The sequence below is a fragment of the Mauremys reevesii genome, linkage group 16 (genome assembly GCF_016161935.1).
Source record: "Mauremys reevesii isolate NIE-2019 linkage group 16, ASM1616193v1, whole genome shotgun sequence".
NCBI classification, from domain to species: domain Eukaryota; kingdom Metazoa; phylum Chordata; order Testudines; family Geoemydidae; genus Mauremys; species Mauremys reevesii.
In genome coordinates this window covers 37,520,420-37,536,266 of record NC_052638.1, presented here as the reverse complement: position 1 = coordinate 37,536,266, position 15,847 = coordinate 37,520,420, and the positions used below count along the sequence as shown (strand labels likewise).

Below are 15,847 nucleotides of genomic sequence, written 5' to 3'. Positions count from 1 at the left end.
TAGCCATTTGCTTTATAGGAAAGTGTAAGAACCTTGCAGTAGACAGACATGGGGGGTAATCCTGGTCCTTACTTGTTAGTTTGGTTTAAAAACCAATTTTAATATCCCTTCCAAAAACTTTGTTGTCACTTATTATGACAACTCTGGATAGTCTGGATAACTCCACAAATATCTTGTGCTACTGTAATGCCTGGGAACCCGGTGATAAACCAGCCCCCCCTCCCATGAGGCTGGGTGCTATACAAACAGAACAAAAAGCCAGTCCCTGCCCCAGAGATGTAACCATTGGGAGTTGGGAGCATGATTGTCAGAGGCTGCCAGAAGCACTGGAGAGCGCTGGAGTTAACAAAATGAAAAGCTTGGGGGATGTTTAACTGGGGCAGGCTAACCCAATGTAAGCCAGATTTAAACTGATGTGGAGTAGCCCCCCCCACACACAGCTGCCTCAGGTTAACTAAATTGGTGCCACAGCACACATTAGTTCAACCAGAGTAGCTTGTATGTGTAGTTAAATCCCAACAGGGATCCTGGGAAAGCCTAAAATAGATAGGAGGAAGAAAAAATTAACCCCTCATTTCCCCCCCCCCTCAAACCCGCATCTTCTCTATGAAATCACCTTATTCTCCAAGGTAGCATAAACCAGGCATGAAAACCACCTGGAAATGCTGAAAATCATGTTGCAGTGTGAAATTAAAAGTTGCCAAAACCTGACATTGTGCTGGCTGCATTTGACAATGGGCATCCACAATAGGCTTTGCAAACAGGTGTGACTGGCCTTGGCCCTCTGCTGAATCCACCTGCTCCTCTGTGCACCTTGATTTTGGAGGGGGAGATGTGAGTGTTTTCACCCACTTTTCATGGTCAGGTGATGCAGGTGGTAACACTCCATAACCCCTTTTAAAAAAAAAAAGTAAGCAAAAATATAAGCTCTGATATTGCATATCTTTCTGTGCCAAATATTCCACTAAAGCAATTTGTGTGTGTGTGTGTGTACACTCCCCTGAACTTCCTTCTAAAACAGGGGTTCTCAAACTGGGTGTCGGGACCCCTAAGGGGGTCACAAGGTCATTACATGGGGGGTTGCGAGCTGTCAGCCTCCACCCCAAACCCTGCTTTGCCTCCAGCATTTATAATGGTATTAAATATATTTAAAAAGTGTTTTTAATGTATAAGGGGGGTCGCACTCAGAGGCTTGCTGTGTGAAAGGGGTCACCAGTACAAAAGTTGGAGAACCACTGTTCTAAAGAACCCAGATTCCCCTCCATCCCTTGTTCTTTTGAGGCTCTGCTTTGAGGTCAACCTCCTTTTGTCAGTGGAGGACTGGTTAGGATCCTTTCAGTCCTTTAACTGTATGGAGGAGGTTTCTTTATTCACTAGGATGAAGCACTCCTCCACCCCATGAAGGGGGTATGTTACTGCTGCAATATTCCCAACATCTGCCAACTCAATAGAAGGACCCAGGGAATGGAAGTGCTCGGGAAAGCAAAAGGTGGGGGTTACTGAAAGCTCTGGAGACTGAAATCCTGTAATTATCCACAATCTAGGATCAAGCTCCATCAACAGTGCAAGCTTCTTCCATGCTGTTGAGGCAATGCACTTAAGCCCGGCCTTGGAGGGACCATTTCAATGGGTAAGAGGAGCATTCATTCTCCATGTGCCATTCAGTCCTTTGCCAAGGCTGCCAATAAGGGGGCCAATTAGTAGGAAACATTTGCGGTTGGTTTTGTGATGTTTACCAGCTTGCCACAGATGGGAGCCACCAAGCTCCTTTCATGCAAGCTACTGAACAGCCGTCAGACTCAATCACTGCTGACCTGGGGTACATTCAAACCGGCAACCTGAGGTGAGGGACGCTCTCCATGGTCTGTCTCTGGAGCGAGCCAGGCTTCTACAACTTTAATTTCCTGACAATGCTGAGTTAGTCCAAAAGGCTTACGTTGGTGGTTCTTCTGTTGCAAAAAGTCAGGGAGGCTGCCCCTCCTTGGGCTGGATTCTTTCCTGGTGTAACACGACTGCATTCAGGGGGATGAATATGACCCATAACCAGTTTCTGACTAGCTGAAAGGCAGCATGGTTTAGAGGCAGTCCACTGAACTGGGACTCTGTAGACCAGCATTTCTGTTCCTGGCTCAGTCACTGTCCTGCCGTGCGATCCTCAGCAAGTTGCTTCACATGTGTCCTGTTTCCCCTCCCACCCACTGTCTGTCTTGGCTATTTACATTGTAAGTTCTATGGGTCAGAAACTCTCTCTTACTATATTTATGTACAGTGCCTAGCACAATGGAGCCCTGCTCTCATTGGGGCATCTCACTGCTACCATTCTTTTAATTACTAGTTTGTATTGTCTTCCTATCCAGGCTGCCGTTTGGGAAGTGCTTTCATTTACTGCTGTAATAGTGACATCTCTTGGAAAGATCTCTTTGGAAAATTGTTGCTGTACAGTTGGCATTGTTGCCCTCCCAGAGGAGCTTTGATATAGTTGTAGAGCATTCGAGCATTCACTCACAATCACAGCTTCTGCGACTGAGTCGTTTTCCTCTAACTAGGTAAATTAACTCTAATACCCTTATTTGCTATCAACCTTATAAAACATAATAAAAAACAGATGTCTCTTCTTTAACCTGATGTGCTATGAAAGCTTGATGACCTATTCCCCCCCCCCCCCCCCAGATGTTATGACAATGCTTTTGCTCTTGTGAATTCATTGTAGAGTCTGATGAAAAGGAATTTGGAAATACATAAATATGGAAAGATCTTGTATTGTATGGATTTAGGATTTTAGCTTCGAGAAAGTAAACCATCTCCATGTCTTTCTCTGTGCTGGAAGTGGGTTGATCGGAGTGAGCTTGATATGCCAGTCCTGCTTTATAACTGGCAGTTAATATTGAAGTGATTCACTTCAAGCTGACAAGCACCCTGCGTGTGCAAATGGAACCACAGTATCCATTTTATGGTGATGCTACTTTAGACGCTAGAGCCTACTCCTGAAAACCTCCTGAAAGTGCTGAGTGTCCTTAACTTCCATTGCATTCAGAGGGATTTGAGGTTATGTAATACCTGGCAGGATTTGGGCCAAAATCTGGTGTCCTGAAGAAACACATCCTGAAGAAACACATTTTGCTTCTCATCTTGGATCAATTCAACAAAAGTCACAAATTCTAAGTTCTTTACAGAAACAGGCGACATGATGCACATGTATGACTTCTGCATTCTTCCAACGGGACTTGCTTTATGCCGCTATTTCAGGCACTAGTCCAGTCATGTCACCTTATTGGCTCTTTGATGTACCAGCTGATCAAGTGTCAATGCTCTGTTTATTACCAGGCGCGTATGCAACGTTTCTGCATTGATACAGTACTATGAGATTTCAATGTATACATGTGGCTACCTCACTCCCCCACCCAAATATAAGAATAATTCTGCAAGAGGAGAGCATGCAAAAATTGTAATTGCACGTAACTCAATTCCAAACAGCGCTTTTATGTGCCCAAGGAATATTATCGGAAAGAGACTGGAGGACAGTTAAGCCAAGGAAATATTGGGGATGTGTCCTATGAGATCTAAAGAGATGGGGGGTAGAAGCAACGCAATAACTGCAAACCTCAGCAGGAGAGAGAGAGAAGGAAGCGTTCAGTGGTTGAGAAGACTTCTAGAACATAGTGGGTGGTGTATGTGGAGACTGTGTAATCATGGGTGTAATGGCTGATAACACCTGATAAATGTACCAAGGGTGATCAAATAAGGGAACCTAGGACTGTGTGATTAGACAGGAAGGAATGGCTCAAATGCACGGGGTGTATAATATACACATGTGAGGGTTGGAACAGAGTAGCCGTAGAATTCATTATTAGTCAGTCATCTTGTAAGAGCCTGGCTAAAGAAAAGGCCCCAGTCTGGAGTCCCGCTCCCATGGAGTCCCGCTCCCATGGGCAATGATTCTTAGTAATTTTGACTTCCAGTTGAACAACATGTTGTTTCTGCTGAAATAATTTGTTTTCCAGCTTGGGTGGCAACATTATTGTGGTGGTTGGTTGAGGTTTCTAGGGCAGTGATTTGATTTAACTTGTCATTTATTAAGCAACAGAGTAGTTCCTCATACAAAATCCTAACAAACAGGCAGCTCATACCAAGTGGCAGTTCTCCCAGGTATAGGCAGCATTCAGTAGATACCTTTCTTCCGGAGTTCACTCTTATGTGGCTTTTACTTTTAGGGTTGTCTCTTTCTGGGGCTGACTGTCTCTCCTAAATACCTCCTTGCGCAGAGCCAGGCATCCAAGGGTACATTGCGAAGTGTGAGCAATTGATGCTGGGGCAAAACATTAACTAAGCATTCTGGGTTTGACCGGACTGTACTCTCCTCCTTAAATTGCACACTGTGAACCTCCCCTACTGTTGTTAGCCAGGGCCACCCAGAGGATTCACGGGGCCTGGGGTCTTTGGCGGCGGGGAGCCCTCACTGCCGAAGTGCTGCCGAAGACCCGGAGTGAAAGAAGCTCCAGGGGCCCGGGCCCCACGAGAGTTTTTTGGGGCCCCCGGAGCGAGTGAAGAACCCTGCTCCAGGGGCCCCAAAAAACTCTCGTGGGGGCCCCTGCGGGGCCTGGGGCAAATTGCCCCACTTGCCCCACCTCTGGGCGGCCCTATTGTTAGCACTGGGGAACTAGCCCTACTCCTCTGCAGTCCTGTTTTAGCAGAGTTTAGATTGGCACCCGGCCATGTTACAATAGGTTGATGTTAAAACACCTGTTAGCTGGTTAGGCAGTTTCCTGTTGAATCTTTCATCAGTTCTAAGTAATGAAAATGTGTACAGATCAGCAAGCCTCTGTACAGTGATACGTGTAATTTTTATCATGGGCTTGGCTCAGACCCTGTAGACCCTTATTCACGTGCACAGCGTGTAACACACACACACACACACACACACACACACACACACACACACACACACACACACACACACACACACACACACACACATACATCTCATTCAGGTTCAGTTACAAAAACTCTGCAACAGTAAAATGTCATATTAGTAAGAATTCATTATTTTTACAAAATACACCATAGCGCACTTACTGGTGCATCAGATTGTTGCTCTCTTTGGAAGAGAAATCCTAAATCAAAAACCATGCATTAGCAAGTTGCAGGCTTTTCAAGAAGGTTAGTACCAGAATGCTTGCAAAATGTGCAATCTGCGTAAAAATATAACTATATCCCATATGTATAACTATATATAACTACATTCATCATATAACTATATATAACTATATCCCATATATATAACTATAATCATCAAGGGCTGAATCCTATCCATGTTCCAGTGCATAAAGCTCCCATTGAAATCAATGGAAATTTTTGCTCAATGGAATGATACGGCCCTAAATCTTCTAATGCAAAAAATACAATGCAAAATAGTATGTAAATACAATGCAAATCCAGTCTACATAAAAATTACAAATTAACATCCCATACATGTCCTGCTGGTAAAACTTTGGTCCTTTCTCTGCATTAGAGAAAATCAGTTGTTTTAAGCCATGACCCCTTTCGTTCAGCATATGCTACTGTCTTACTTGAACCATGCAAAGATTCATCCATGCCTATGGCTTTTAAACACAACATTTATTATACTTAGTCCATCGATTATAGGAGAACCCTCCAATCCTCATGGACAGCACAGAGCACGGCACACACGCAGCATCTGGTTTTCATGTTCAATCTCATCCCTTTTACTTAACCGTTGAGGGCAGGCTCGAGTGACAACCGAGCAATGCTCTCATTGCAGACTGACTAATTAGCCTGCATCTGGAGCTAATTAAACGTGGAGTCGCCTGCAGAGGAGAGTGCTGTCCTTATCATACCAGCAGCAGGACCTACACAGAAGAAAAATCGCTGGTGATATGCCCAGTGTTCTTGCAAGCAATTTAAATGAGGCAACTAAGGACTTGAGCTTGCTCCCATTGAAATCAATGGGATTTTTTGCTACTGACTTTAATGGGAGCAGGCGCAGGCCCTAAAATGATGGAGTGATTTTAGGGGCTAAAGATATTTCAAGTGCAAGAGTAATTAAATTACTACACAGTTGTGTTTGAACTGCTGCTTGAGTATATAACGTATGATCATGAAGATACCTCCTATGCGTTAATATCATTTAATACTCTAGCTTCTGATATTTAGTGACACATTTAACTAAAGCATCCTGACCTTTACCAGATGAAATATGTTCCAGTAGTATCTTTTTTTACTGTAAAAATGAGGTTTAGTTGTTAAATGTTCTAATCTTAGTTTCATTTGGCCATGCTGGGAGAAATTCATCTTCCACTGCTAGATCAGCTACTAATTATTATGAGGCTGCCCATTTTTAATTACTGGACAATTTTATTTCATGACCCTGACAAACAAGTGCATTCCTTGGGAGGTTTGCAAAGACCAGTGCAGCGAGGCATATGAATCGAAAGATTAAGCAGAAGTATGGTTTTATTTTTATGTTTTTTTATGCCTGAAGTTCTCATCATAACACTTAAAATGTTAATAAAGGAAGAGGAAAAAAACTCAACTTTTGGCGGTAAGTTTGTTACGTGAATCATTATTCATAGTCCATTCTTTAGCTCCTGTTTCATGCCCTCAAAAAGTCTGGCTTTGATGTCTGATGTTGATTTGAGAGTGAATTCTCACCCAGTGTAGGTCCTTGGACTTTTTTTCAAAAAGTTTCTGTTTGAATCAAAAATAACCTTGCAAGGCTGGAATTGTCTGGTGGCTATCCTGCATGAAGTAGTCATTGAACCTACATAGGCAGTGTGCAAAACACCACTCTGCAGGTGGGTGCGTTACCAGATGTTACCCTCTGCATGCTGCCCACCCTTCCATTTTATGCATTTAAGATTTATATGCTTGGTGCTGCATGATTCACAAACAGAGAGAGAGAGAGTGCCCCTGCGTGGCAATATTTGCTGTCTAAGAAGCAGACATGTGGAAGACAGGATAGACTGTGACGCTAAGGGGCTGGGATCTGCTCAATGGGAGTCTTTTCATTGACTTCAGCAGGCTTTGAATTAGGCTCCTGGGGGATGATTTAGGATTTTTTTTCATAATTCTACTGAACCCTCTCTTTTGGTGGGCATCACAGCAGAAGTGTTTTTCAGGAGCGATTCGAGTGATGTATTTCTCTGTTTTTTTTTAGCTTTTCTCACTGTATTCAGTCACCCATCCTAGCATTTGGGCTGAAATCAGAGTTAACTATGTGACCGTTCTCTGGTGCCACAAGGCAGGAAAGTGCCTCTACAGGTATCTCTTCTTTTGACGGGAAGTGGAATCCTAAAACTTCCATTTTGTCTCCAGCCAACTTTCTCCTTGCCCTCCTCTCTATCGATGGCACTGGGCAATCTCATCTCTGGTTTGAATGGTACAAGCCATTTTTTCCCCATCCTGCAAAGAACTTCTTGTTTGGCACTGGGACAACACCGAGGCCTTTTGAATTTTTTTGTGAAAGGCCAGAGAGATAGCTTAGCCAATAGTTTAGAGGTTAAGATATTTGGCTAGCCTGTGGGAGCTGCAGATTCAAGTCCCTTCTCTCTCTGCCTTTCTCCCACATCCCTGGCGAGTGTCCTAACCACCAGGCTCTTCTGGGGTGGGGATCTTTCTCTCTCCTGTTGGAATGGTTTCACTTTTATATAACTAATTCAATATGAATTGGAGCAAGAACTTTGAGACTCCTATGGTTTAGTTGAGTGCCTTAGCCCTTGGGCTACTGGTTATTCTGGGATGGGGGGGGGTGTCTCTCTGGTTTTGACCAGAAATTCCAACCCAGTCTTGAGGAAAGTTTCATCAAAATAGGAACGTTCAGAAAAGTTTCCGTTTTTGTTGAAAAATCCGCTGCCACTGTTCTGAATGCATTAAGATCTCTGTTTGGTTTGGTGAATGATACTGATGGGAAGAGTGCAAACACTTGCAAGAAAAAAAATGCAACAAGCCCTATGGAAAAATAATATTATTTAATTTTATTTTTAGTATTTTAACCATCTACTTGGCCATTTCATCTTTCCCCTTTTCCTCCCTCTAGAGATGAAACCATAAACAAGGATCTTAATGCCCCAGGTATCTTGGGTCCATCTCTACTCGTCTCTGTCCCTCAACTGTTTTCCCTGATATCTCATGGCTTTGGATATTTTTTCCCCTGAACATTAGTGAGTGTTATTAATGGGATGATACATGTATCCCCATCAGACGCACAAAAAACTGGCAGTTGGAGGGCCTGTGGGGTCATTGAGAAATCAGAAAATGCACAGAGTAGCTTTGGAGATGAGGAAAAAATCTTTTGTCAAGCTGAACTCTTTCAAGATAAGTACTGGAAGTTAGTCCATTGCTACCAGCAATGACAATGGATAAGAGTATGGGCAGAGCTCTATTTTCAGAGGAAAATGGAACTCTCTTTGAATAAATAAAACTTTTCCAAAACGAAACCAGCGATGAGCCTTAATCAAACCCACAAATCTCTTCACCTCCAGAGTTTGGGGGTTCAGAAGTGAATATGAATTTTATAAATGAAAGAGCCACATGTAACTAGAGATTGCCTGAACCAGAAAATCCAGATTGCCAAAGGCTGATGCAACTGAAATCTGGATCCAGATACTTTCTTTTCAGTGTGTGCCCATCTCTAAATAAATCCAAATGCATTAAAAACTAGGATGTATTTGTCCTATTCCATCTGAGGCTGGCCAATCAGTAGGGGTGGCTTTTTTTCACACACAAATGTTCCTCACTGGAGCATGAATTCTCAAATATTAGCTTTCTACCTAATGAGACTAGACAGGAGCAGGGAAAAGACTTGTCTGTTTCTTGTACTCGATGCAGGGAAATGATTTAAATCTGTTAATTTTGTTTTAATGCAGCATATGAATGTTTACTTTATTGGGGAGGATTTTTTTTTCCTAATGAATACAGGCTTTTGTAAAGCCCTGTTCATTGTAGTTTTCACAAACTCCATCCAAACATCCCTTTCTCTCTGTCGCTTAAAAGAGAACGCCTCCCCACCCACCCCTATTTTACATGTTGTGATTTCACTGAGGCTTCCAATTGGTCTTCAACAGTTCATTTATGTCAGGCGCCTTCCATAAACTCTACAGCTATGGTCTCCTTGCATGACCACCCACTGAATCAGGCTGTCTAAACAGCATCTGTCAAAGTCTCAGACACATCTAGTGAGTAAAAAATGGATTCAGTCCAGTTTTTTTTTTTTTTTTTTGGTGAAAGTGGGGGTCAAAAAGGAACTGAAGAAGATTTTGCGCCAGAATCATCAGAAGATCTTGTTGTAATCAAGATGAAACTGACAGGTGATTCTCCTTTGGTTAAACGCTTTTTGTGCCTCATGACATTTCCTCCTTTCATTAATTCATTTCGCAAGACATAGAAGGCACTTTATCCCTCAGTGCCTAGGTTAGTCGTTCCAAATCTCTGGATTGCTAACAGACGCATTGTTAGTGATTGGAGCCTGTTTCACCCTAATCCCAAATGCATTACCTAGCGAGTTTTACTTGGCTTTTCGATTTAAGGTGGTTATTACCTGTGGTATGTAGGCCTTGTTCTGAAGAATCCCCCCACCTAATTTTGTCATTTTGTGAGTGTGTATGCATTGAAGGGGAGGGTTTCCTCAGTCTGCACTTTTTTTTTTCTGCTTGTGTAATTTGGAGACATTTTTGAAAGATTAAGTTAGATTACCTACTTGAAACTTGCCATTGTCTGCTGGGATTGCCATCTCTTGAGTGTGACAGCATGAAGCAGGTTCTCTCTTTAAAGGGCATCATGATGTTAATGTGCTTGTGTGCTGTACTTAGTTCTAAAACTTAAAAGGTAGATTAATTTTCTTGGCGGCAACTTGGAAATGTTGCATTACTTTATTTCTCTGTGTGGTGACCGAGTGCTGAACCGCAATGGAAGTGCATCAGAAAAATACATTTTTATGGCAGACAAAACTGAGGACTGCAGTTAACAAAAATACTCATGAGCTGAATTCAGGGAATCCCCATGCATTTCTATACTGTGAATGCAGTGAAAATCACATTTCCACGAGTTTGTTTAGACTTCATTCCTGCAGAGGCCAGATGTCTCTTTATTGTTGAATCTGGCCCTAAAATGGGTTCCTACTAAAACTGAACAGTGTCTTGGCGATGAAGGCCACATTTCTGTCCGCTGTCAAATGTCAGGCTCAAACATAGGCATAAGGTATTATGTAAAACTCATGGATGAAATCCTGGTCCCATTATGAAATCCTGTTGACTTCACTGGAGCCACGATCTCACCCCCTGTGTTCTGAAAATCATCTTAAATGTCTTTTGATCTTCTTTGAGGACTTACTTTAAGCAAAAAGTATAAATAAGTGGTGTTGATGATCATCATGTATGTCACTTTTTTGTCTTTTTTTTTATTAATTAAATATTGTAATTCTGAGGGCTCCAAAGGGGTCCAATAACACTAATAATAAATTACGTTATCCTCTCATATATCCCATTGGACTGAATAAGACAAACCAGAGAGAGAAGGGGGGAGGAGACCCAACAAAATAAGAAACTAATCATTCTTATAAATAGCAATGCACAAAAAAGGGAAGAAATGAAACAAACATGAATATTGTTTTGGAAAGCCCTCAGAAAATAACCAGAAACAACGCCCCCCTCACCCCCGGAAGACTCAATTAAACACTTAAAAGTTTCTTAATAAAAGGGGAGAGGGGGAGGAAAACAACTGCAAACAAATGGAGAAGTCCAAAGCAAACCCAGTGAATGGTATGGAAGATGAACAAAGCAAGTTACTTATTATTCAATACCAATATGTGCTCTCAGGTAGGATCTCCAGGATGGAGCCAATGACTGTCCCCTTTAAAGGGGTGAGCTTCCTTAATAACATGTGCATTTCTCTTTTTGGTTAGCAGTAAATGGTGTTGGTACAAATCTCAAAATACCCTCCAGCTGAGCGTTTGTGAATGGGCTGGTCACAGGCATGGGATGATTTTGTGGGGTATTGTCACCAACTGGTTGCTGGACAATGGTCATGTGGCCAGACAGAGACAGTTAGGGTTAATACACAAATCATGTAACACACCCATGCTCATCCAGGGCTTCAGGGTGACGGCAGGCCTTGGATAGACCTTGGATCCTTCTGTACAACAGCACCACCCCTGCAACTTGGACTGAAGGAGAAGCTGCAGCTAGTAGAAAACTGTATAACATAGATCCCAGCTAGTTCACCATAATGTACCGGCACTAGAGGTCAGTGTTCAGGGCAGGTGTGGGGTTACCGGGTTGCTAGGATTTGGTGAAATATTTGCAAGCAATTTGTTGGCATGGTTCATTTAGTAGCACTTGTGCATTGGGCCAAGTTTTCAAGTCCTTGTCCTCCAGTGAATATTTAGTTATTTATATAAAGTGGAACAGTTCTAGCAGGAGAGACTGAAAGCATCACTATGCCAATATTCTAGTGGTTAGAGCACTCACGTGGAGGTGGGAGAGGAACTGGAGTTCAAATCCCTGCTCCAGAGTGGATCTGAACCCAGATGAGTGCTCTAACCACTGGGATAAAAGCTTTAAGGTGGGTCCCACCATCATTTCCCTTTGTCTGGTCATCTTAGGAACATAGCAGCACAGATTTTTTTGAGAATATTCAGCAAATTCATGGCAAATTCACAAATAGTTTTGGGTCAAACGAAGGGGCATTTGGCAAATAAACTGTTCAGTCAAACAATTTCATGGCATTATTTTGTGTATTAATGTACGGGATGGGAACCTTCACCTATGTTTTGTAAATTCAAAGAAATAAATAAAATGACTGCATGGGCAAATGACTAGAATTGACCACCCACACGTGTAGTTACTTACTTAGTCCTGGCAACTGCAGTAATTGCTTGCAGAGGGTTGGCATGCTGTAGCCCATAAAGTCCTGACATTTAACTCGAACCTCATTATGTTCTGGGCAAGATCTGATCTTGCGACACACTTAGCTAGATTTTTTACACGCATGCAGAATATTGCATGCTACACTATATGCAAATTCACTTATATAATGGGGGTGTTTTAATAACAATTTCTAGTGCCTTAATATATATATATATGTGTGTGTGTGTGTGTGTGTTTAATCACAAACAAATCACTTGATCAAAACTGAGTAAAATTGAATACAAAAATGATCTATTAAAAAAAGAACATATGGTCTCCTCTCCAAAGTTCGAGCTGCACTTTGTCATCCCTTTACCTCCTTTAAACCCAATTCAGATTAGAGCCGCTATCTTTCACGATTATGTAAAAGAAGTGATAAAACGTGGCTTTTCAAAAAAATCATGTTTGTACAAGAATTTGCTGACATTTTGTGGAGTGATAACTTGATAGTGAAAATATCCAGATCCCCCCAGACCTGGAGTCTGGAATGAGTAAAAAAAAAAAAAAAAAAAAAAAAAAGCCTTTCAGGCATATTCAAAACTAACTTCTGTTCCTTTTCCAGCACTAAATCGGATCCTTTTATTATTTTTTGGTAAACCGACCTATACAATTTTAAATAAGTATTTGCCAGATTACTGGGGTTTGGCGCCTGCCTGAACTGTGCTCTAATCATTTTACACTTTTTTTTTAAACAGGTAAAAGGAAGAAATATTCCAGTTTAAATGTAACTTGCTAGTCACACTTGCCAATAAATACGCAACCAGATGAAATGAGGAGGTTGGAATGTAATCAGTGCTCAGAGAGGGCTATCGGTGCTGTAGCAGCAACAGAAAAATGACATTTTGCTTCTTGTTGAAAACTAGCAAACTGATTTGGCAGTGCCAGTGTAATGCCAACAGACCCTGATTGCTGGTGGACAGGATTGAACCAAGGACTTCCGGAGCTTAGTGTATGAGCCTCTTCTGTATGAGTTACTGGCTGTTAGCTAATGCTGCAGAGCAGACTTATTTTCTCTCCCTCTCTCAGTGGTCTTGGTGCCACTAGATGGGACAGAGCACCACACCCAGGAGGTGTGTGGGTTACACCAGTGTAAGGTGTCTCAACCCCAGCTCTCCTTAGAGAGGCCTGGTGGCCTAACAACAGTTAGAGCTGCTTAACTGAAATTGTTTGTGTTTTAGTGCCCATGGTAGAGTCATGCATTATAGTGGAGTTTTCAATACACTGTACCTAGGTGATTGCAGTATATCAGTTTACTGTAAGATGGCTCTGTGGCATAATGGATAGTGCATTGGCCTTCTAGTGTGGTACTAGATCAAAGTCATTCAAAGGTTGTGGGTTCAAGTCCCACCAGAGTCACATTTTGCACCATCCAAGGTAATATGCAAACTTGGGTGTTGAAAACAGGGCAGAAAAGCTGGTTGATTAATCCATTTGTCAGCAATCTTAGCAGTGAGTGTTTTCTGTGGGCCAGACTATGATGCTCTTATTCATACAGAATAATACCTTACTCCACAAATCACCTCAGGTCCTTATGGGGCTCAGCCATGTGAGGTATTAAAATGCTACCACCCATGGAAGTCAACCATTGGTTTTCAAAAAATATTGAAGGCACCTCAGTGCCTTGCAGAATCGCAGCCTTTCTTCCAGATAGAAGGCCAAATCTTCAGCTGGTGCCAATTAGTGAGGTTATCACACTATGCCAGCTGAAGGTGTGGCCATAATTTTCTTCTGGATAGGTTCTGTATGGGGTGGGGGGGACAGGGTAACTTTCAAGATCACGCATGTTCTATTGTAATGTAAGTATTAGCTTATATTCTAAAGGAATTGGAACAAAATACACCCTGCATCTAGCAAATGTTCTCTGTAGAGGCACTCGTCAAACAGATGGCTGTAAGAGGAATAACAAATAAAGTTTGTGATTAACATAAACTTACGATTCAGTTTAGTGGCCAAGTTTTAGACTCTGTGACTTTTTAAACCATTTGTTTCAGTGCTGTCCAAACTGAAAGGTTATTTAGTGGTCCCATCCCTGCCTCGTGTGGAGATTGTCATCTGGACACTAAACCATCCCAGTTGGGATGACGTTTATGCCAGCTTCATGAAGACTTCTCTCTCCAGAGTATGCTTGGTGTACGCCAGACTGTGTCAAATTACACTCATTCTTCGTAGGAAAGGATCCCTCTGAAACTTTTCTCCCCACCAGGAAATTACTCAGTTGAAACACTACTTCAGATGCACAATCTGCTTCTTCTTAATGCTGTTTAGGTATTTACAAGTGAAAGCTGTAAAATTATGGATCATTAATTGGTTCTCTTAATTGGTTGCTGTTATCTTCTTAAAGCAACTTCTCTGTAATGCTTCTATACTAACAGATTTGGGCATCCAATGTAATTTTTTAGCTTCGTAAAGAAGCAGCAAATCATGACAGTAATGTGAGACCAATTAATATAATTTCCCATTTCGCATATAATGAGCTATACCAGGCCATTTGACTTTTAAGAACTCCTTGTAGCAGGGTGGACCCTGCTCCTGCCCTGAGGGGTTTAAAAGCGGCCTGGCAGGGCTTGAGAGCAGCGGCTCTAAAAGCTGGGCTGATTGGGGAAGTGGCTACAGCTGGGCCACACCCCAATCAGGCCACAGCTGGCCCCTATAAAAGGCCAGGGAAGCCAGAAACAGACAGTCTTCCTCTGCCTGAAGAGGAAGAAGGGCCTGGCTGCAGGGGCTATAGGCAAGATACCTAGGGTGAAGCAGGGCTGGGGAAAGGCTGAGGAGCTGGGGAGCTCCAGCCTAGAAAGCCCCAGGCTGTGGCCTAGCAGAGGGCTAACAACAGGTACGGGGGGGTGCAGAGGGCAGCCCAGGGGTAGGCCAAGGCAGCAGGTCCAAACCTCTTTGCCTGTGATGAGTAGGCTGATACTGCAGTCTGCCCCAGAGTGTGGGGCTAGACAATGACTGGCAGTAGCCAATACTGAGGCAAGGTGGGGCTAGAGGGTGGGGGTTCCCCAAGGAGGGGAAACCCAGAGAGAAAGGGGTTACTGCCAGGGGGCAGCACCCCCAATAAAAGGGCACCGGGTCCAGGGAGGGACACGGGGGCCAGAGGACAGGCGGATCACCAGCCTGCAGAGGGCGCTCCAGCACTGGAAAAGAGCTAATTCCTGGAGTCACCAGCAGGAGGCGCCGCAGGGGTGAGGCCGACCCCTCTACACTCCTCTTCATTGAAGTCAATGGGGAGTTTTGCTTAAACACCAATTGCATGTTATAGACTCAGGAGTCATGCCCAGAGCAGGGCAAATACTTGAAAAAAACCCTGAATTTTGAATAAAAGCACCCAGTTTTGTTTGCTGCGATTGACGGTATCTTAGTAGTAGTAGTATTTTATTACTGTCACAAGTATTTGCATAACAGTGGTGTGACAGTTCAGGAACCCATGGAGTTCCTTGAGTTTTAGCACAAATTTGTTCACCCAAAATATCATTAGTATCTGAAAGAACAGTTAATTTACAATTCAAGGGCTCAAAGTTGTTTGTCCAAACTAGGAGGATTTTTCCGACATCATTATCATTAGGCTCTTATCTTTATTTTTCACTGCTTACTAATAAAATAGTTCTGTTGAAATCCGTGTGTTTTTGTGCAGAGACCTTTTGTCTAGTTCATAGAACAGTGCAAAACCCTGAGCCAGGTCACACGTCTCTGTTTGATTTTTAAATCTGAAGTTATAATTTTGGATGGTTGTTTTATAACGTGCTATATGGAAGCTAAAGTTGGTATTTTTAGCCCCAGCCAGTTACAGTTTCTCTCTAGATAGCTAGAAAAATATAACAGATAACTCTTGACAAGAAAAGGGTCAGTAATAAACCAAAACCAATGAAGTTACATTGCTAGTCACTTTTTCTTTGCTTTGGATTCTCTATTTTCAGTTGATCTCTTTAGGG

General features: G+C 42.6%; 1 non-coding gene across 1 annotated transcript; it reads left to right on the top strand.

Annotated features, from left to right (window-relative positions):
* The first annotated feature begins 13,180 nt into the window (after positions 1-13,180).
* Positions 13,181-13,274, top strand: TRNAR-UCU. The gene is made up of 2 exons: positions 13,181-13,217; positions 13,239-13,274. It is a non-coding gene; the product is annotated as a tRNA-Arg (tRNA).
* Positions 13,275-15,847: the final 2,573 nt, after the last annotated feature.